We start from the raw sequence: 24,778 nt of genomic DNA on the forward strand, positions 1-24,778 counted from the left end.
TTAGTTTTGCCAGTGAAAAACGCTATAAGTTATTTTTCTCCAAGGCCCGATTTTTCATTTTCTGGTTAACTTATGGTTTAGACTTAATCTCACTAAACATGATGATAATGTAAAAATTTTCTAACTATGTTTAATCTAAATTGATAATAATGTAATAACTTCAAAAGTTACCATTAATTTAATAATTAACCGTAGCTAACAAAAATACAATTTGTATATTACCAGATTAAGTCTAACCACAAATTAATCGGAAAATAAAAAATCGAGTAACTAAGGATTTCCCTGAATAATTGATATTCCTCGAATTTAAGGATTTTCCCGTTAATTTTGTTCCTGCGATAAAGTCTTTTTCTCTGCCCACATCAATGCATTAAAAAAGACGTGGCTTTGAAGATATCAAATATTTGACTAATATAGGAAGCAAACATGAAGAGAGAGAGATATTATAAGACCAACGTATGAAAGTGGCTTCAAGTTGCTGGGCGATGAACGAGGTGGAAAAAGCTAACCAAAGTTCAATATTTAAATCCGGATTATCCACAAAGGATAAATTCTGAAGACCCAGAGGATGAGCGATGGTATCCCTTCCCGTCATAATCATTAAGCCGGATTTTGAGCACTAACTAAAATCGAGCTTCCCTCCTCTTTCTTTATTTACCTTCACAAGACAATAATAAACTCACGAGTATTTCGCCGTTTTACAAAAATACAAATCTCGTTATCTCGAGACAAGATGAAGCAAATAATTTCAGCTGTACTCGGGCTATGATTAATTATGGTAGTCATGATTTATTTAAGTTGATAGATGCCAGCAAGAAAAATTAAATACATGCAATGCCTAAATATTTGATTCCGTTTCCTATCAAAAATTTAAATTGAGACGCGTAATTATATAAATTTTTACCGACGTAAATAGATAATAAAATGCACGTTCTTGAAACATGAACCTTTCTACGTCGCAAACGTCGTAAAAAGTATCCCCGAGCTATCGTGGACTATATGTAACCGTGCATGCAACAGTGGAAACTATAATTACGCGAGAAAGAGGGAAAAAAAAAGGCCGATCGAGAGGGCTTCGCGAGGGAGGTAGGCGCGAGAAATGCACGATAAGAAAGAGAAAGCATCGAGGGCAAAGGTGGCTGGATAAAGAGAGCGACTAGCAGGGGGAGGATTGTAAGAAGAGGGAAACGAGGGGAGGAGAAAACGTTTAGAGGGAACAAGTATATATTGGAAAGAGCGAAACCGGCAAGAATGGCAAACTACTGTGGGACCATGCATCTGTCCTAGCATATTTGATATTCCTCCTCTTTTCACCCTCCCACAGTCCTTCCATCCGAGTTCCCTCCTTCTTCTCCTCCACCACTGTTCTCTTGCATCCATATCCAAGGCTTTAAGTTCGTGTCACGCAGAAATCCTCCTCCGCCGAATCGAGCGTAGCAAAAGGCACGAGGCGCAAAAATCCACGGTGGAAGAAAGTATTGGAGGCGACAGATAATCACTTGGAATCATCCTAAGTGTTCTCTACTTCCACAGCGAAACAGTAAATTTTACTTTTATACTTTTCGTTTACCAGTCAGACCGTTACGTTACAATATTTCCCATCGCTTGTCGGAGAAATATCTAACGGGTGTAATGTTCAGTCGTGACACGACACAACAGATGCGTGAAATTATGTAATTGCCGTATATGCGCGCGGAGGAAATAATACTATAGAACAGGGCGACGACGATTATATGTTATTATGAGTATGCCGGTCACGATTTAGAGACACGGCTCGCCGCCGTTCGTTTACTTTGTTTCTTTTTAAACGAAATTAATGCATCTCTTTTATGTCCATTTCTACGAATTTCTAGAACTTTAATCTCGGTTTAATTTACCCCTTTTTTTACCTCTTGGAATTAGAAGAAGATGAAAAGTAAGATTAAACCGAGATTAAAGTTAATCAACATTAGTAGAAACGGACATTATCTGAGCGAAATGCACAATGTTTAATGCGGAATTGCTACGTTGTGTCGGGTCGTTTCAGCGAGTGGCAAATTTTCATCCGCTGCCTATTGCAACGTCGCGAGTCTTACCGCCGAAGTAATTTACTTACTACCAAAGGACGTGGCTTGCGAGTGACACGCTCGACCCGAGCAAGGATTCAGGCCGCTTGAAAATTTATGAGAGGATATTTCAGGAAATCGTGAGTACGCCACTGCTGCTTTGTGCAGCTTCGGCGTCGGGCGTCGGCGATGTCGTAGGAAAAAAAAAAAAAAAAAAAAAAAGGCGACCCGATAAAAAGTCGGCCTACCCATGGATAGATCACGTTTCCCACGCCGCGATGCAGACACGGTTGCAAATCACGTGATCTCGCTATTGCACATCATAAATTAAACGCGCAGGTGGAGGACGCGCGTTACGTGTAGGAAGGATACAATGTAATTTAGAGTTACATCAAGCGCAGCGGGCGTACAACGATCGATTCACGAGACAATAAAAAACGTCGATTCCAGCGAATGTAAATTATTAAACAACCGACTTGCTACCAGGGTATTCCCGCGATCGGAGGGAAACTCTTGCTTCAAGTGGAACTCCTAATTACTAACCGCCATGCTGCATCGCAGTGTTTCGTCTTGCAAACGCACATCGTGGGTGGTGAATGTGGCGATATAATGTAATTAGCTGGACGAGCGATCGCGTGGGAGTTAAGATTAGCAAGACGATGCGTGATGTACTCATTAGATCATAAATTCATTTATTAAGCTTCTTCTGTTCAACTGGAACGATTACTTATACATCCCCGACCCATTTGAGCCGGTAATGGTGAAGGTGATGAAAATCAGATTTTTTTCAATTACTGTAACACTTTTATGTCTTTCGTACTTTTCCTTAGGCAGATATTAGTTCATACAGCAATTGCTGAATGTGGTAAAAGAGTTTAACGAGGACATGCAACCATTACTATCTGCGTTAATGAGCGTTGCAATTAGAGACAATATAAGTGGAGGATGACCTGAAACTGTATGACCAGTATGACTCGCTCAACTGTAGACGAAGGATATAATATTTGTGTCCTTTAAAATCGCTTCTATTCGTTTCAGAACCATTTATTGCATCACGTCATTTTAACATTGTCTCGTCAGCGCAAACGCGACATAAAGCTCGTACGTTGATATCACCCAAATCGGAAATATTTTGGACAAAATAGTACAAACAAAATATTTTTTTTATTTATAGTCGTTTAGTTTAAGAAGGATATACTGTTAAATTCGTAATGTATCTAATTTAAGTCAATTATTTTTAATCTTTTGCCGACAACATGGAATTTTAACTTTTTATTTATATATATTTTATTTATATTTTTACAGATTTAAATTTATCTGTCAGAAACAATCAAAATATCGATGGTGCCATTAAGAATCATGTTGCCGGCAGAAAGTTAAATATTTTTATAGATCGCCGCTGCCAATTCAATATGTCGTTAATTTAACTAAAACAAAAGCGCTAAACGATTTAACTCAAGAAAATGTATTAAATTTAAATTAAATTTAAAAAATTGATTGTTTAATAATTGCATAATATGGACGTTGTTTATTATGGAATTTTATAAAAATGAATTGATTCACATTTTGACACACGTGTGGAAGTTAATATGTTATAACTGTTAATATTGTATATAAAATCTTGACAGATTAAGTTGTTATTATCCTTTGATAACTAATGAAATAACTTATTGCGTAATTTTTAATCGAATTTTTTAAAATTCTACCAAGAGAGACATTCTTGAAAGGTATACTAAAATGTTTTTTTTTCTGAAAAATAGCAAACTTGAAAATAATTTTTCACTTTTTTTTTACAAAATGACAACTTGCATTGAGAGAAAAATGTTTTGTATTTGTAACTATAATTACATATTACTATAATTATGATTATTACTGCTATAATAATAATAACAATAACTATGTATATAGTTGGCAACTTAAAATGACTATAATTATATTATAGTTATTATAACCATAAAATAGTTGAAATTATAATTATACTTATATACTATACATTTGTTGCTAGAATTATATACATAGTTACTGTTATTATTATTGTAGCAGCAATAATCATAATTATAGTAATATGTATCATAATTATAGTTACAAATTATATCAAACATTTTTCTCTCAGTGTGGAAATAAATATGCAAGAAAATTTTAAATTCTATTTGTTCATTGAAACCGACAGGTTGATGTAACATTGAACGTCGAGGATCACCAACACAAACGAAGAGGTTCTCGGCGACACACGACCGTGACGATGCTCCCCACGTTGCAGGCAGCGAGTCGCACACGTCACCCTTAATAATTCAACGGCTCTATCTTCCACCGCGAACTATTCCCGCTCAAGCCCCTCTGAGAAGAGGAATACTCGTCAGGGACTCGTGAAAGCCTTAGTAAAGTACGCAGTAAGAAGGACGAAGACGAGCGAGTTCAATGACGAAAGATTGCGCGTAAATGGTGGTCCGCAATGCGGAATCGTTGATGCACGATTTCGTTCTTTGGCCCTTACTATTTCATTCGGAGTACTACTGCTAAATTACGAATATTCATATACGACTACGACTACGAAATTAAACCTGAGATCTCACATAGATATTTGAACATTTAATGTTTAATTGTACCTATACATGAAAAGAACGATTTTACTGAAATATATATAAAAAAATTAAACTACTACATATAAGTTTGAAAATAATTTTATTAGACTATCAAAATAATTGTGAAATGCTCAAGCTGATTGTTAAAATGTCAAAACTTTTTGCAGCATTACTCATCATACTTAAGTTTCTTGTATAATTATTTTAATGATCCAACTAAATTATCTTTAAATCTGTATCGAGCTCAATTTTTATACAATAATAAAATATTTTGTATTTATGTTAGAAACGGTCAAGTCCTTGTTAAACTTTCGTTAAATTTTTTAACATATTCAAGTGTTAATTTAACATAATGTGATTATATTATTTAAATAATTTGTGTTAAATTAATATTCAATATTTTTTAGTGTGAAAATAATTTATGAGTAAATGAAAATAATATAAAAATATTTTTAAACGTAAGTTTTAAGATAAGATAATGTATGTATTATATATAAGTATATATTAATTTTGTATATCATAAATGTTAATTTTATTGAAAAAAATATGTTTCTACGATTTATTCACAAACTGTCAATATTATTATACTTTTTTGTTTATCTTCTTAAACAATATTTGTGGTACCTTTTAACTTGTATTTATCTTGTATTAAATTAGTACATAAATTTGAATAGAGAGACTTTAATATATATTGTAAAATGTGTTAAATTTAAAATGAATTTTCTAACAGTATAGATACTTTAGCAAATTTTGTTCTTTTCTTTATATTAAAAACAAAAATGAAATATCATGACCAAGTAATCGGATCTGATCCGGGCTGTCTGAATATAAATCAGAAATATTAAAATAATTTTCCATCATAAAAGTAGACAAATTTTTATGAGTTATTTTATGAGTATTTTAAAAGTTAACCAAGTATTAGATTAAAATATATGCACGAAATATCTTTTTCTCTCGCAGAGACTCGGATCGATAACGAAGAAAGGAGAAAAAGACAAGAAAGGAAGAAAAGAGAAATGATAGGAAGGGAAAAAGAATTATTACAAGAAGTCAGGAATACTTTTCTGATATCCTACCGGACCATTCAAGTGCGATCTACCTACGAAAAGAGGGACTGGGGAATTTAACCCTTCGTTGAGTGGATCCATTTCCAGCGAAGAATTCCACTCGTTTCGTTTGTTCCGTAATCGATTCATTTTTAATTCGGAACTAATCGCTCTCTCGGGACTTTACGATTTAATTTACAGACATCGTAGGTAAAGAGTTTCTCAACTCACGTTACATAATTCTTTACAATTCGCGTTTGCCGTTAATATGTAATCTCTTACAATTAATGTAAGCCTGGCCTAACTCTGCCTTTCTCTATCCGAAGTAAATATAATACAATGAATACGGCGGAATCATCTTCCAGCATGTTTCCCAATTACAACGTTCGCCTTTTGTTCTCACGAGTACAGTGCCCGTTTCTTGTTGAATTGAAGTGCACCAGCGTATACATGATTATATCGACAACATCCATATTAACGTATGCATTTAGTCGAATCGCGGAATCGCGAACATTACAAAGTACATAGAGAACAGCGTACGCGAAATTCTATATTTAAAGACATGTAAAGTTGGTAGAAGAGTAAACGGCATTAAAATAACTGGAGGATACAAAGCATCTCTATATGCGTGCGTACTCGCAACCTCATTCCCATCCATTATCATTAACTTTAGCATTTCGATAGAATAGGGAATCGAGTTATCGAGGACACCGTAGCGCCTGTTATATATTCACAGACCGGTTCTGTGTATATACTCAGTTATGTAATTCTATGTGACATGACAAGATAGTACCATCTGACTAAACACTTGGCTAACTTTTTCAAACGTTGTGAAAGAAAGTTCTAGAGCTAAAATAAAGTACATCCATAAAATAATTATACCTACTTTAACTTACTAATTATTATTTTATCTTTAATTTATTTTTAATAATCAGTAATAGATGTGTGTATACTTATAATATTCGCGACATCATGATTATTTTAATGAAATGCCATGAAAGAGAAACGCAAGTTTCGCTATATAACTTCTTATCTGTACTTGTCCCTCGCTGCGAGATAAAATAATTTACATTCAAGAGAGATAGCCTTTGAAATAAAGGTGTTTAATGGACGTCATTTAGAGAGGCAAGTTTTTTTCGAAAATATTATCACACGAGACACAGTGTTACTTCATGGTGCTATTCCACTAATACTACCGACTCGGCTTATCTAAAAGCAAAGACAAATCTGGATCAGATATAGCTACAGGAGTTGACCATTTAATTACTTCTTTGGAGTAACATAACACGCGATCACGCGAGCCACGTTTACGAACAAGCTTTGATTATTGACTAAACGAAGCGGCGTAAGTCAATGTTCGTGGAAAAATTAAGAATAAATTCGATTGAACGCATTAGTGCATACTGATGTTATTAAGACCATCGTACAGATTTAAACCGGAATAATTGTGGTGCTAAAATGTTACACGGATGTTGAGATAGATTATAACCCCAAATATTTTTGGGTTTATTCTCGTTTGCTATAATGTTAGCTATAATTTTAGAAAGCTAATAATCTCTTAATATAGTTAATCCGATAAAATAAACCACTAAGTATGCTCCAGCTATTGGATAGTTAATTAAAACCCAGCAAATATGTAGCAAGATATAGATGTTTACAAACGTCTCATTATAACTTTCATAACGCCGAATCAATTTGAGTGTAAAAATGAAATGCAAATTTTTCGATTTAATCAATTATTATGTTTATAATAAACACATATCTTAACAATTTATATATAACGGCTTTAATATGCATCAGTGCGCACTGAGAGCATCCAATCGAATTCGCTAATAAGAAAGAGGCACGCGGGTTCGAGAATTTATATAAAATTTCACGGCGCATTGATGAAGATATGAACGGTGTTCGAGCGTCTAATCCCAAGCGTATAATCCTAAGAATTTGGACCACTTTAGACGCCTATCGCGGCATCACTTTGGTTTCCGTGCCAAGATTGCACGGAACAATGAGTGCCATACTCCGAGAATCCTCTGGCACGACGTGCTACCGCAGCTGCTACTCTAACTTGTGAATTGAATAGTATCCATTGATATTAAGTCAGTAAAGTTGTTATAGGGATATTATATTATCAGCTTTTGGCTGGAGTTCTAACGCAGATGGGATTACAGAAATGTACACGATTCTATTACTAAATTTATGAATAAAGTATCAAGTTACAGGGTTTGTCACGTTTCAAAAAAGTGTTCTCGTTTATCACGATTGATGCAGCTGTGTTGAAAGATGTTGCGGCGGACTATCACTCTCCTTTCTTTCGGACCGCATCGCGTGCGTTGAGAACGACGTAAACGAGAATCCGGTGCAAGAAGAGGTGAAAGGAAAAGTTTCATGCGTACAAAAAACGAGAGGATAAGTTCCCAAACGGGTCACTCAGTGCCAAGTTCAAGGTCGTGTAACATGTCGGAACAAGCTTCCGCATTTGCATCCTGATTACAGACCTGACACCTACAAAGCCCGTGACATTGAACGCCCACATGGTCCTAGTAAAATTCGAGACACAAAAATATTTAGAGAATCTGAGATTTTTCGATAACTCATTCTACGTGAAACAAAAGTAACTTTCACTCTTGTTGATTAATAATTATATAGTTATTTTTGTTTTACAATTCATCTTTTTGATGAACTGTACACTAAAAAAATTTCTAATTAAACTAACAAAAGAAATACAAGAAAAATAACATTTCGAGGAGACCAAATAAAATTTCTAATCGTGATAAAGAAAGTCTCATTAGTTTGACCTCATTAAAATGCCATTATTGTTGAACCATTGTTGGTTTAATTAGAACATTCTTTTCCAGTCCAATGAAAAGAATTAAGTTCAGAAGAAATAAATGATATGATATAAAAAAAGTGCCAATACTGAGGCAACAAAATTAACTCTGACATTACAACGCACTATTTTAATAACTAAATTTTTAAAGCTTAATTTTAATATGTAGATCTAATTTTTTACTGATGGTCCAAAACTAGAATTGGAACATTTATACATTTTAGATAATAAAACTGTATAGGGGAGTTGCCGAATGCGTACTGGTCGTCTAAATCGTAACTCATCAATATTTTATATTATTAGAAAGAATAGACAGGCTTCATAGAATAAATCAAAGAATGATAATGCCTGTGAGAACCGAACATTGGATATCTCTGCGTGTAATGAATTTATTCAATTAATACATAATGTACAATAGATGTTTCGATCCTATTGCGGACCCTTCTCGATATCGCAATAAGAAACAATTACATCATTGCATTAAAGGGGAATTCTGGTCCAGAAGCTTTAAGGCTATTTTCAGAAATTTTTTCTCAAAAATTCGTAAGATCTATTCAAATCAGGGTTGTTCCCACACATTAGTACATATTTCAAGTATCTTTTAGAATTTTTTAATTGTAATTTTCCAAAAAATAAGTCTTATAACAGTTTATGTAAGATCATAAAAAAAATTACAATGATTTCTCAAAATCTATTTGACCAATCACGCCAAAATTTTGCGCACATCTTTAGCGCATATATAGTTCTCTCGTCTGAATCATGATAAAGTCAAAATGTTTATTTTTGTTTATTTTGCAGCACTTTGAAAATGAAAAAAATTCGAAAAAATCGGAAAGTAATTTTCAAAATGATGTCATTTTTTTCTTTCTAATATTTTTTTTATCATGGGTCAAACGATAGCCAAACTCATATGCTTTAAGAATTTCTTTGATTCTTTTATTTCAGATGAACAAAACAGCCGCAATCATAGTCACCATGTAGCGCCTTATCTTTGTCATGATGTTACATAAACTGTTATATAAAACTTATATCTTGGAAAATTACAATAAAAAAATTCTAAAAGATACTTGAAATATGTACTAATATGTAGGAAAAATCCTAAGTAGACTTTACAAATTTTTCAGAAAAAATTCGTGAAAATAGCCTAAAAATCAAGCTTCTAAACCAGAATACCCTATTAAGAAACATACACTAAGAAAAATGATCTGGTTGGATTAAACAATCCTAATTAATTCTAGTGGAAAATGGACGAATCAGAATTTTCTGGTTATGTTTATTAGAATTCTAGTTGAGATAACTAGAATTCTGATTAATATAATTATTCTGGTAAAAATAAGAATTATAATAGATTTTACCAGAAATATTGTATCAGAATTCCAATTATCTCAATTATAATAGAATTCTAATAAATTTAACCAGAAATTTTTTTCAGTGTAGGAATCACCTCAATTGGAACACAGCATTCAGTTATTACTGCATAGACTTGATTTCTTGAATTCGACTGGGAAAACATAAATATTTTAGATGAGGAGGAATTTTTGCATAAAAGGTTGACGTCTGAAATGATTTTCATAAAGAAACAAATTAATGGCCTAAACATTAAAAATGAAACGGAATCTCTTGATTTAGTTTACTAGAATTTATTTATAAAAACTTGATGCTTTCCTCTTTTTATCAGTTCTGTTAACATATCATATATTGTTTAGTTTGTGATCGCATCAGTCATAGAGAGCGAAATTAGAATTGACACGTTCTCTGAGTGACATGTCTTGGCGTTTCATTATGTAAGTTAATTTATCAGGTATTATTATTTTTTATTGTGTCTGTTTAATCCGATTTAATAATTTGATACAGTTAACTTGGAAATTATAATGAAAATAAGCTTGAACTTTATCATTTTCGACTACAATACAAGACACAGCTACATACCGCTTAATTCGATTTTTAATTTTAATTTTTAAGTTATGATCTATTAATTATTTAATTACTTTTTTAATTATATTGTAATTGCATTATTGCGACATTGAGAAGGATCCGCACTAGGAAAAATATTTATTATGTTGTGCATATGTATTAATTAAATAAACTTATTACATGCGATAAACTTATTACATGTTCGACTCTCACAGGCATTATCATTCTTTGTTTTATATTATTAATTAATATAAGTAATGTTTAATAACAATAATATGAAATACATAAGAAATGAGTAATATAATAGTTAAACGTCTTGTTTTATGAACGTTAGCGGTATTTTAAAAAATCAGATATTCATTTTTAATATTTGATATTAATCTTTAATTTATGTAGCTGATAACAACGCGATGCAATTTTATTATAAATTTTTGTATTAAAGAAGATTTATTGTAAATATTTTACATTCACTATATATATATTAATATTTATAACCATTGTAAAGATTAATCAATATTTTTAATACAAAATTCATCAAGTTTCCTAAATCGTACGATCATAAGACTGATAACTAACAATAATAAAAATTATAATTGATATCAATATACATGTCAAGTGCAAAAATATATTTAAGCCAATTTTATTTTAGTGTTTGTTTTTTCATTATTGTTATTTAATAATTATAAATATTTGATTTCCTTCAATAAATTATTAAAATTAGATATTAATTAATTATAAGGCATTAGTTAACAATTTCTTTTATTAATCTTATACTTTTAATTGTTTTCATTCATAAATTCGTTTTCATTCATACCTTCAAAGAAAGTATAGCACGATAAAAAGATAGGTACGATTTAAGCGATCGGTTATCTAAATCGTATATTTTGCAGCATATTACGAAAAGACTTATAATTCGACTTGTAATTAATTTGATGGAAAGTTAAACATGTAATAATAAACGTCCAAAACCTCAAGCTACAGTTTCTAATGTTCATTTGCATACAATATACTGCCAAATGGAAAATATAATAAAAAATAGGTCAAGTGGTATGCATTCAGCAACTCTCCCCTGTACATACGAATATTCTGTGTTGCTTCAAAATTGGCACTTTTTATATCAATTTTTTCCGGTATATAACTAAAAATTAATTGCTCATATTCGCTCAATTATCATTTCGTTTAAAACACTTGGATTTGATAATGCGTAAAAACGATTATAACCGAGAATACGTTTGCAGAAATTATTTAAGACTAAGCGTTTCCATTTATCGGCCTGAAAAACAACATAGTCAAATGATCGCTAGTGCCGGAAGCACTAGCACCTTTTAATTGAACCATGTCGCAATGATAACAGAAGCGATGAAGTCTCTCCTGACAACCTTCCTGTAGAAATACAACACTTTTCCAATACAATACGTATACTGAATACTATCGATCCATGATTCGATTCCATGATTCGACCGGCATTCAACAATTGTTTTAAAAAACAAAAATTATATTCGATTAAAGCGACACGTACATATTAATTCAATGAGGCAGAACTGCCTTACGGCCTTCCGCAAACCGACGTCACGTCTGACGTGGCAAATTGGCCTATCAATTCGAATTAAATTTAAAAGACACTCGTCGACTTTTTTACGATCACGCCCATTAACCGCGATTTGCACGTGGCTCTCGTCTGACAGGCAGTCTCAGGCAGTTCTCAGAAGATACCTTGAACAACAGCACCTGGCATGCGGACGATTCGACCCGTGTAGTCTACTCGCCGTGAACTCGTTACGTAAAACGACGACGCGAGTTGCGAGGCTTGAACGTTTAGTTACAAGAGATAGGGACGAGACGAGAGTGCGCTTAGGCGTTTGATGCTCGATCTTCCTCGAGATTCTCGGGTTCTCTTACCCGCCCGAATAGTTAACTGCTTGCGTAATTCGCTTTAAGGCGATATACATCTCCGGTTTCTCATAACGCAAACGTACGCTCTCTTCTACGATCGCGCCGCGTTTTTACGACGACGAGAAATGGAGAAATAACGGGGTGATAATGAGGGAAATAAGGATAATGAATAGTATTTATTCACTCACGGTAGGAGTAACAAATTGGGGATCGCGGAATAACCATGAATCGATACCAATTTCTTCGCGCGCGGCACCTTCAACATTGTAGTCATTACGTAGGATCGTAAATCACTTTTGCCAGCAAGGCGACGATCAGGTTTAATAGCGTGCTCCCACACAGGCACACCATTAATCCAACGGACACACGCACGAAATCACACACGCCGCTTTCATTCCTCTCAGCTAATCCCTAACGTGACGGTGATATTTTTTTTCAAAGCAACATGTCATCATTATTATCTGTGCGCTCTGTAAAATTATTCACGCTTGTAAAACAACATCTGCCAATACATCAAACTAATCCTTCTCAATTCATACTTGAGTCACTTCTCGCTTGCGTTTACGTCATGATTAACGAGATACAGAATCAGTAGCTTATTCAACAACGGCTTTGATAAATATTTATGGGGGAGGGAAGGAGGGGAAAGGAGAGAGAGAGAGAGAGAGGGGGGGGGACACTCCAAGCTTTCGTATCGACGCATAAAAACTCGTGAAAGGGTGAGATTTGAACGATTACGAGCTGAATATATCGGCATAGATTGAGGACGCAGTACCTGCCGCAGTACGCCGGGTTTAAAAAACATCGCGATTGAAAGTGGAAACTTACGCGACGTAATTGAAGCGGTGTTCCATCGCGGCAACGATAAAATTCCATTCGGCGTCGCAATTCGCGAGAGGCAAGGATTAACGGGGCGAGTAATCTCGTAACCTCGCGAGTGCCATAAGAGCCGCCCGGCATCGTGTAGAATTATAAAATAAAAGGAAGAGCGATGAAGAACTCACGCACACGCGTGCGCGTGTACGTTTCATGATTCGCTCGCTCGCGGGAGGGGAGGGCCTAGATAGATCAACACCGGCGGCGACGGCGGCACAACCGCTGCATTCCATCCGTCGTAAAAGTGCATGCGGAGCTCCAAGGACTACGAGTCGGCGGGACGACGGCGAACAAGGGGAGGGGGAGGGGGAGGGGGGAGGAGGAGGTAGTGGCAGAGGAACGTGAGAGGAGGCGAAATTCAAAAAGGGAAACTTCGCAGCAGAGGAATACGACGAGGAATGCCGACATTGTCGCAATCCTCTTGGGCAATCCCCCTCCGAGACGGCGTACGGGACATATTTCCTCCCTCCAGCATACCGAGAAGCTAATTACGAGTCGCGTTCGCCAAAATAAGTTTATAAAAGAAAAATGTCTATTAAAGAATTAATGTCGCGGATTATTATGGAGCTTTTTTGCGAGAATTTTTTTCAACGAATTCGGAATGACGGTTTTCATGATAAGAATCGATGAAGACAAAGGAATCATCGTTAATACGCGTCATTACTATGTATATTATACGAACTCTGACTTTCAATGCCTCGTATATGAATAGTTAAATAGTAGGTAATAACGTTTCGTTACGCTGGCACAAATAGTGCGCAACGAATAGATGTGCAATCACGATCCCCGTCTATTAATGAATTCTCGCCTGTCATTGTAAATAGATGCACGCTGATTAATATTCCTATAAGTGGAATTGTAAATAGGATAGAAATAAATGGAAAGAACCTACTTTACAGATGTTACGGTGCAGTCTCTGCAGAGATCTGACGAAGCGCTTGCTTGTTTATCAGAAGAGAACTTAAAGAGCGATCTCAGATAAATTAAAAAACCAAAAAAAAAGAAACAACGAAGAAACGGAACAGCAAAATGTATAAAGTGAAAGATTTGAACAACACCTTTGAGTAACATCTTTTCGAGTTGACTGCATATGTATATTAAAAAAAATTTACTAATCTTAATACATAATCAATTCTTTGTAAAATACTAAATAAACATTTACTTACAGTAAATAGATATTTACTCAATAAAAAAAATGATAGTTGTATCAAATTAATAGTTTCAAATAAATTTACATCTGGTAAATGTATTTTGTCAATATTTATTAAAATTTAGTACTTCTTTTTTTAAATGTAGCCTCTCCTATTTTAGCTTCATGTTATTTGTAAAGCGATTTCATTTTACTTTAACCGTTTTCCTCGAACAGATGGTTAACTAGAACGCGACGAAAGTGTGCGAATCGATGACACGTAATCGTTTTGCTTCGCAACCAGCAAAGAACGAATTGTCTCGGCGCGAGAATAAAAATTCAATTAACCACCGGATATTTATGACTTAATTGCGATGAGAAACGAGTAAAAAAAAACAATAAAAATATAATCTATCATCAGCTTGACTTTATACCTGTCGCCACTTTATTTTCTCGTAATTGCCTTATCAACACCTCAAATATCGTAAATAAGAATCATCTACAGAAATATATTATTAAATACGCTACAGCTTATTCCCAATAACAAGTTCCACGACGCATTTGGACCAAATCAATTAGCGAGTAAATAATTCTCTCACTTTAAGAGAGAGAGAGAGAGGGGAGAAAGAGAGGAAAATCGAACGTAATCAACTGAAGAAAGGAGGGGGGGGGGAGTTAAGAATTACATGGTTAATTTATCGCTCGGCGAAACACAGTTCGCTAGTTACGAAAACAAAATATCTCGTTCCGCTCGCTCGAGAAGGAGAGACGAGCGCGAGAAGTTCTATTTTTCCGATATCTAATTAAGAGTTTCGCCATCCATCGCGCGCGAAATAGCGGAACTTCTCGTCGTTTTATTGAAGTCGCGGAGTCTTTCGCAGAGAATAAAATAAACCATTAATTTCCGCCTTTTTCGCGAAGAGCTAAAATGTCCTGGACGTTTCTTCCCTCCGTCTCTTAATCCGCCGACGGTACTGCGCGTATATATATATGTGTAGTTACAACCGCTAAATAAATAATCGTACCGTAATCCACACATATACACCTTCCCTTTTAATTCAATTTAATATCCGTTGAACCGTCGAGATATACCAGAGGGCCTCGAAATACCGCATCGCCTAAGGGCTTCAGTCGACACGAGTGCTCCATTGCAAATTGCGATTGTAAATAATACGAATATACATCCATCATTCTGCCTCTCCTTTCCTTCCAACCCCCTTTCTCCCCCTCCTCCTCCTCCTCCTCCCATCCTGTATCGATTACGTCGCGCGTGGGAAATAATCGACGCCGACCGCGAATGACGTCGTCCTACGACGATCCGTTTAGCGTAAAAACACAAGCTCGCTAGGCTAGATTGTAAAATTACGTATAAACTAGGTCAATTCGCCGCCGTCCACGTGTTATTACGCGCGCGCGATGTCAGTGTTACGCCGACTGCTATGCGCTGAAAGTGCCGGACCTGTTTTAAGTGATAAAAGTGTAATCAAGGTTGACCAGCGGCTGCGGCGACCGGCGGTCGGCGGTCGGCGGTCGATCCCTTTGCATAAATCGTGAGACCAACCCGCGCGGGAGACTGCGAAGTAATCAAGGCTAACTGTAACTCGCACCGCGCGTTTTCTCAAGACCTAGAATCGGCGTACCCTGCGTGTTTGAAGTAACAACACTCGGCTTGCGCTCCAACGTTGGTCAATGCTAATCGCAGTTAACTCCAGTTTCTCTTTCTTCATTTGCATTACAGATACAGGATTGTCATAAATTCCTCTCACCCTCGAGTTCCACAATTTTTTCCTGATTTCCAGATAAAATTTCGTGATTTTCTCTTTCAATAATATTTCAGAAATTTTTTTGTATTTTTGTTCTGATTTGGATACCGCCGAATACTTTGTTGAGAGAACAATTGAACGTAGTAATGTTAATCATTACATTGAAAAAAAATTTCCTATATCTAAGTAATATTTTCTTGAATAATATCAAGTACTAGTAGTAAGTAAACATTTTTTAGTAAAAATAAATATTTATTAAACGCAAACATATAGATAATATTTTTAGATTAAATAAGCTAACGTACCAATTAGTGGACAAACATTTCAAATACTAAGCTTTTAATGATATGTACGATTTTTAATAAATTCGTTATATATTATATTTTTATAAACAGCAAAATTTATTTAGAGTCGTACATATCATTAAAAATTTAATATTTAAAATTTTGTACCACTTTATCAAATGAATTGGGTCATATCCATTAACTGTCCATTATCTGGTACATTTACTTTATTACTTTCTTTTTTTGAATAAATATTTATTTGCAGTAAAGTAATGTTTACTTAGTACTTTATTCAAAAAAATATTTAAATTTAGGAAACTTTTTTCAGTATATTAAGTTTCATGGGTTGCATTTAATTGATAAGTTGGTAATATTTTAAAATTCATGTAGGTGTCATGTACGCACATTAACGCACATTAATTAAATTTTCTAAAGCCACCAAGAATTATAATTTTCCGGAAAATTTTGCAAAACCTCCCTGACCATTTTCAATTTCCCTGATATCTCTCTGATTTCCAGTTTTACGACTCTGAGATAGAGTTAAATAAAAATAACATCTCCACGTTCGTACCTTCGAGCGATCTTAAAATCGACGTTCGAACACGTTCGAATGTTTCCAATAGAGATACGATCCGACAAACCGTGGTATCGATACACGTTGGTGGTTGTTATTCCGTTGCAATTCTCCCTTTCGCGTGGCATGAAAATTCTAACAAAAAAAAAAAAAACTCGACGTTAGCTACAGGGCGTTAGCTTTGTCCGCGCACCTGCTATCAGGTCTGACACTTCCTCGCCCGCCGCAAGGGAAAACAAATTCAACCTACAAAACGAGTAATAAAAAGAAACCTTGAACCATAACGATTCACAAAGAAGCATCGCCGCCGTCCTCCCTCGCCTCCCCCTCCCTGCGCGGCGCCACCGCCCATCGTCATCGTTGTTTTCCACCCGGCACTTAGTGGAAACAACAAAGTGCGTGTCCCAGGCACGCGCGCTCGCGTGCCGGACGGGCGTGTGAGAACGGCGTGTCGTGCGTGTGAATCCGCACGGCAGCGCGCGTGTGCCATGCCGGTGCGGCGACGCTAATGTTTGCAATCACAAGTTGGAAAGTTTTGTGATGGCAACCGCTCCGTCGGCCAGTTACCCTGGTAACGCTTTGTTGTGCCATTGTGCCGAGCGGCGAAAGAAGGGAGGGAGAGTTGGGAGAAATCCACCCCCGTTCGGCCGAACCATCGCCTGCCCACCATCCCTCTCCTCCTCCTCCTCCACCTTCTCCTCCTCCTCCTCCTCACCCCTCTGTCGAGAAATTGGATGAAACGGTAGAGAGCTATACCTCAAACCCTTAGCCCCTCAATTGCCACTCGGGGACCAACAACTCGGCTTGACCTAGCCCAAACTATTCATCTCGCCACCTTCCCCCTACCTCGCCAGATCCCCTATGATGAGGAACAAGAGGTTCGTGTCTCCTCTGGATCCGACCTCGTCCTATCATTCCTCGCGATCCTTCATTTTACGCAACTATGGAATTTTAAGGAAAGAAGGTTGAAAGAGGGCAACGAAAGATGCCGTCAAAGTTGATATATATAAGTTTTAAACTTGCCACCAGAGAGAATAAAAACTCACTGAACAAAAAGTCTGGTAATAGTTACCAAATGTTGAGTAAAATAATTCTAATTAAATTCAATTGGTGTCATCAAAAATAATTTTGCTTTTCCAAACATTTAGTATTATCAAATATAATAATATAATAATATACCAATCGTTTAATAATATTTACTACATATTTGAAGAAGTAACGTTATTTTTTATTATATTTTATTATATAATCGAACATTTGATTGGAATTCACTCAATATTTGGTAGCTATTATCAGACTTTTTTTTTGCAATGCAGAAACACTGAAAAAAGAATCTAGTGATAACAAATGTCGAATAAAATAATTTCAATCAAATGTTCGATTAATATAACTTTACTTTTCTCTAAATATTTAGTAAGTATCAAACATAATAATATAACCAACTATATACCAACACTTACTAAATATTTAGAAAAATAAAATTATTTTTTAATTAATCAAACGTCTAATTGGAATTATTTCACTCAACATTGGTAACTATTGCAAAATTTTTTTTTCCAATGCAGAATCTACACTGAAAAAAGAATCTAGTAATATTATATAAATGTCGAGTGAAATAATTTCAATCAAATGTTCGATTAATACAACCAAAAATAATTTTACTTTTCTAATAAATATTTAGTAAGTATTCCCAAACATAATAATACATAATAATATAACCAACTATATGCTAATACTTATTAAATATAATATTTAGAAAAATAAAATTACTTTTGGTTATATTAATCGAACATTTAATTGAAATTATTTTATTCAACATTGATAACTAATATTAAACTCTTTTCAGTGCAAAGTTCATTGCACGAGTTCATCCAACGGGTCTATGAATTAATTAAAAAACAGTCGGTTTCGAGAAATACCTCCCTAGTTGCCAGTTCTCGATAACTCAACGATTCCATACGATTGTTCAGAATCGATCGCTGAAATTTCACACGTAATAAATTTACATTCGAGGTCAAACATGTAAGCCTCGACTCGACTCGATCGAGTACAACGGTCGTTCAAATTAATATAGCACAATTATTGTGAATAGAATTGATATCTTGAAATAGTTGATAACGAGGAAATACTTGGATTATGTCATCGAGAAGGCATGTCGCTTCGTCAGCGATTGCCCGCGAGGTAAAAATGCCCTCCTGAGATCGAGCTATTAATAGAATTGTTGCCAGCGAATTTTCAGCCGTCGACGCGTATTCTAATATCAACCGGCGCATGTGACACGTATGTACATACAGTATAAAGCGGTACGACACTAAGTGATATTCGATACTCTGTAAAACTTTCAGATACAAAGTACCGTGACATTTTGCGATTTTCAATAGCCTATTTGAGGAGCATAAAATCAAATCGTCCAAAATTAATTTTTGAATACTGCAGAAAAAAATGTTTTTTTTTTTTTTTCAAATTTAAAACGAATCCACGCAAAAAATGCAGATATATTAACCTTTATAAAACGGGAAAGCCATAGAGTCATAGAGGCACTGAATTATATTATTACAATTTGAAGCAAGGAATATAATTTAAAAAAATGAATTATAACAAAATATAATTTAAAAAATATAATAATGAATTATAACAAATCTTAAGAAGAAAAGTTGTAAGACTTTAAAAATAGATCACTGCCCTCTAAAGATTAATGGCATTATCCAATAGCAGTTTAATTAAAAATAATCTTGTTAATTTTCATACAATATTAACAAAATAAATATTTTATTAAAACAAAAACATGGTGTAATCTTTATAAGACGTGAAAGCTAGTATTTTGAAGCAAGAAATACAATGAATAATGAATTATACACTGAAAAAAGATGTACTAAATTTTAATATTTGTATATATTGGATCAACTAAATATTTATTAAATGCAAACATATTTATTAATACAAGAAATATTAATTTGATTTATCATTTTTCAATTCAATAAATATATTTATTTACTGTAGGTAAATGTTTAATTAATACTGTTTAAACAAATATTTATTAAAATTTCTTGTCAGCTTAACAAATACTCAAGAATAAGATTTTAGAAATAGACACTTTAAAGGTCAACAGTATTAACCAAGAGTGACCTAATTAAAAATAATGTTATTAATTCAATGACAGATATTGAAACAGATAATATTTTATTAAAACAAGAAAGCGTATTTGTTTAATTAATATTGTCATTTAATTAACGAGCTTATTAGATTGATAGATTGATTATTAGATATAATTAAATCGCTGTCGGTGAATATTGTTATACATTTTTTTTTCCTCGTATTTGTGTTATGGAATCGTCGATAATGGGTATTGCGCTCATAAAAATGCGTTTGATATAAACTTATTGTCGGAACACGCACGTCCTGTTTGATTGTACCAAAAATAGCATATTTCAGCCTAAGCGAGGAAACTTTTGAGATACCTTAAAATTGGCACTGAATCACCTAATGATTCGTTACGTTTGTTCGCGTCGACTAGTAAAATTAGGGAGAGACAAATGTTAATCCTCGGACGAAGACAAATCACATGTGGATTTGTCGACAGAAAATTTCTCCATCAACTTATTTCATTAAAAAATACATCTGTGTCGCATCGCGCTATTTCTTATCAATTCTACTTCTATTTCATCTCGAATAGAAACCTTATATCGTCTGGCCGCGAATGATTTTGTCAAAACCTACAAAAAAGAAAGATGTATGTATATATATATATATATATACACACACACACACTATACATGTATAATTTCTCCCTGTACATAATACTCATAATACTCATTTTAATTTATACTGTCTCATTCTGTAATCTTAAGTAAAATTATAAAGTAAGATAATATAAGTTGAAATGAAATTTTATATATAGGATGTCCCAAAATAATCGCCAAATATTTCATTATTATATATTGGGCAGGTAGAGCGGACTAAACTGATTGTCCTAAAATGGAAAAGTCCTCTACTCTCATTTTGCAATTTTCGCAATTGTTTATTTTCTTCTCAAGTAGAACTTTCAGAATTTTTTTAATACCGTATTTTCTCATGTTAGTAAAAATAAGAAAATGCAGTACTAAAAAGTTGATAAAAAATTCTGAAAAAATTCTTAGAGTTCTATGATAAGAAAATAAATAATTTTTGTCTCTTGCCATTTTTCTGTAAAGTTGATAGTACTTGAGTAAAAAATTATTGAAGACAATTTTTAGTAATTAATATCTTGTTAACTATTGCGAAAATTGCAAAATAATAGAGGACTTTTCGACTCAGTTTAGTCTGCTCTATTTGCCCATAAAATATTTGGCGATTATTTTGAGATACCTTGTATATATCACTGAAAAACCCATTTAATTAAGTCAATTAACTTGTTTGGATAAAAAAAATAAATCTTTGGTTAATGCAATAAAATGATAAAAATTGAAGCAAAACATTTGATTATTTTTTTTTTGTAACATTTTACCTATTTCTAATAAACAAATTTATCAGATGTTAATTTTTATCAGAAATAAGTAGAATACTAAAATAAACAAATACTTTGCTTTAATTACATTATTTTAGTGTATTAACCAAGAATTTGTTCACCAAATAAAAGGTTAATTGATCTAACTAAATAGATTTTTCAATGCATATACATGATGTGCATGTACATATACAAAGTGTCTCAGAATGACGCCAAATATTTGCGCAGGTAGAGTGGACTAAACCGAGTTTATTGTCTAGAATTTGCTGTTACACAGGCAAATACTTTTTTAGCAAATTTTTTTCTTTCTGTGAGAAAGGTATACAATTTTCATATACAAAGTAGACCAGAATGATTGTCAAATATTCCGTGCGCAGATAAAACGTACTAAACTAAATCGAAAAGTCCTCTTATTATTTTACAATTTTCACAATAGTTAATTAGACATCAGTTATTAAAAATCACCGAATATTAATTTTCAATCATTTTTTACTCAAATACTATCAAGTTTACAGAAAAACTGCAAGAGACGAAATATTTGGCGATCATTCTGGGATATCCTAGGTATGAAGATTATATCTTTCTCACAGAAAGAAAAAAACTTTGTTATAAACGCTAATCCTATGTTATGTGATAGCAAATTCTATTTACGAATATATAAAATTTGTAAAAAAATTACAAATTCTATCTACAAATACAGAGAGTGTAAAATTATTTCCGAGTGTAACAAATACTTATCTTTTTTGTACTCGCTACAGAAATTATTTGCAACAAATACAAAATATTATATTTGTCAAATGTGCAAATTTCTTTACTATGAATAGCAAACAAATTGGACAATTAAATTTTGTAAGCTTTTTGCGTTTATAACAACATTATTTTTTTCTGTGCTCTTTCGTAGGATTGTGACAAAATCGCTCATGGTCAAACTGTTATAGAATATCGAGAAATTATATTCGAGAGAGGAGCACTGTTACAATTAAAAAAAATTGATAAATTTCCAATTGCGGATCGAGAAAATATATTCTCTCTCGAATTCTCCGTGCATAGTTAGTCGCGCGCGTCATTCGGAGCGCTTATCGCGCGAGATAACGCCACCGTAGATACCGAGCTCTCCTTGTTGCGAATAAACAATGCGTTACCGTGACAGAGATTATAGCTTACCACTCCCTGCCATACGATACGTTAAAGTTTAGCAGTACGAACCATTCGTCTTCAAAAGGAAATATATATATATTGCGAAGCGAGAATCTAGAATTCTATATTCGACCGTGAAATAGTCAACCAAGTATTTTATTTATTTACTCGGTTTTTTAAACGTTCAACGTAAAGCGTAAACGTTCAACAATGTCGCGCTGCGCCTCAGAGAGTATCAATAACCTTGTTCTTGAAAAATCTCGCATACAAAAATACTAGAAAAATCTATAATATACAGTGGCTCCCAAAAGTTTCGGCTAACAATTCTACGATACATTTGTCAATCTAATTTTTAATTTATACTATAAGTTAAAAAAATTCTTGTTCAACTCAAAAGCATGATATTTTAAATATATTAAATATTTGTGTATTAGATATTTATTTATAAAGATTCTTTATAAGATAATATTTAAATTACAATATATTAAAATATATTAAAATATATTAAAATTACTCATTAATCGGAAATTTTTGGCAGCTTTACTACTGTAACGTATATTATAGTATATTATAGTATTTTCGTATATTTTTATACGCATTATTTTTTAAAAATATGACCTCAAGAGATATATTTTTAAAAAATATCACGCATCAAAATGAACGAAAATATAGTATATGACGTTATGTACATTATTGGCTGCATTCAGTAGAAAAAGCAGCTTTGCAACTATTATAAGATTTTCTTTAACCTTTTAACCTGATTTTATTGGAACCATGTTAAAAATATTTTCTTTTAATTCAATTCATGCGCACTTTAATAAATAATTCATATTGATTTTCAATCAATAATTCACAATTAATTTTTACAAAATTTTGATTATTTTTACAACATATACATTATTATGTGCATCAGATCTTAGATAATATCGATAGAATTAAATAATTTTAATGGATATCTTCAAATGTGTGACGTACATTACAATGTTTGCAGAGTCTAAAGGGGCGAATACAATTGATTTATACTTAGCTGTGTTCAACGGAGAAAGCCAGCTTTGCAACTATTGTAAAATTCTTTAACATAATTGATTTATACATTTAGATCCAGTGAAGAACTAAACACAAAATCAATCGTGTTAAAGAATTTATTTTCACGACATTTGCAAAGCTGCTTTTTCTGCTGAACGTAGCCACAGATGTCTAGTATTTCTGTAAAGCCACGACTACATTCCAAAGCGTCCTCTCCGAGGAAAATTTTACTCGAAATGTACAGTACACGTAACGTATACTATATTAAAGTTTTCCTTGGAGAGGACATTTTGGAATGCAGTCCTAATGCATTTTTCGAGAATAAGGCTCCGGAGTACCATCAAAGTTTCGAGCAAAGAGTAAACTCGAGGAAAGCGTAAAAGATCCCGAAGTATCGACTCGGAACTTCCGCGGTCGCGTGCAACCATCGCTCACGCGGCTGACGCGGCATCGCACCCCGTCGCGCCGCGTCGCGTCGCGTCGCATTGTCGCGACGTATAACCTCCAAAAGCGACCACGTACCGCTGTCGATGCCACGGCGTACGAACGCGCTGGAATGTTACGCGTTAAGAAGGAATGCGAGAATCGAGACGTCGCCGCTCGTCGATGATTCGCGATCGGTGACGGCCACGAGCGAGCGTGGCGCTATGGAGGGACGCGAGGTAGGAACCGACACGTCGACCACCGACGACAACGACAACGACGACGACGATGATGATGATGATGATGACGACGGCGACCGGAAATACGGGATTAACTCTCCGCGAAGAAAAGAAAAAACGTATCTCTCCGCGACGACGCGCCTCTGCGGTGCGTGACGTCTCGGTCTACGGCGCGCGCGATTCCGCTTCTCGACCGGCGAATTCGAGCGCGTTCGGGCGACAGAAGGCGATTCTCAACTTACTTACAGTTGCGTAGGCCGCAGCCAAGGAAGTCCGACGTGGGACACACCGGAACGAATTCTCACGCACGAACACGATATGAAACTTCGGTAGTAGGCAATCACGTCGCAATGGCGAATCGCGGGTGCGTTGTGATCACTGTGATCGTACCCTGCCGCCATCTCGCGGCGCAGAGCGCGCGACGTCGAGCCATTGGTGGAGCGCGGCCAATCGCGGGGCGGCGCTGTTTTACGCGGGAAACGATCCGAGCGCCGGCCGCCATGTTGCGAGGCCGCATTTGAATCTGCCGCCGTTTTT

At 34.6% G+C, this 24,778-nt stretch overlaps 1 protein-coding gene across 2 annotated transcripts in view; it reads right to left on the minus strand.

The window, feature by feature from the left end:
• HnRNP-K (Heterogeneous nuclear ribonucleoprotein K) overlaps window positions 1-24,621 on the minus strand; it is a 122,129-nt gene extending 97,508 nt beyond the window's left edge. For both annotated transcript variants that reach the window (XM_087411897.1, XM_087411895.1), the window contains exon 1: window positions 24,488-24,621. The gene's annotated coding sequence lies outside the window, so the exon portion shown is untranslated. The remainder of the gene's footprint in view (window positions 1-24,487) is intronic.
• Window positions 24,622-24,778: the final 157 nt, after the last annotated feature.

The sequence above is a fragment of the Acromyrmex echinatior genome, chromosome 12 (assembly GCF_024713525.1).
Source record: "Acromyrmex echinatior isolate Ae372 chromosome 12, ASM2471352v2, whole genome shotgun sequence".
Lineage (NCBI taxonomy): Eukaryota > Metazoa > Arthropoda > Insecta > Hymenoptera > Formicidae > Acromyrmex > Acromyrmex echinatior.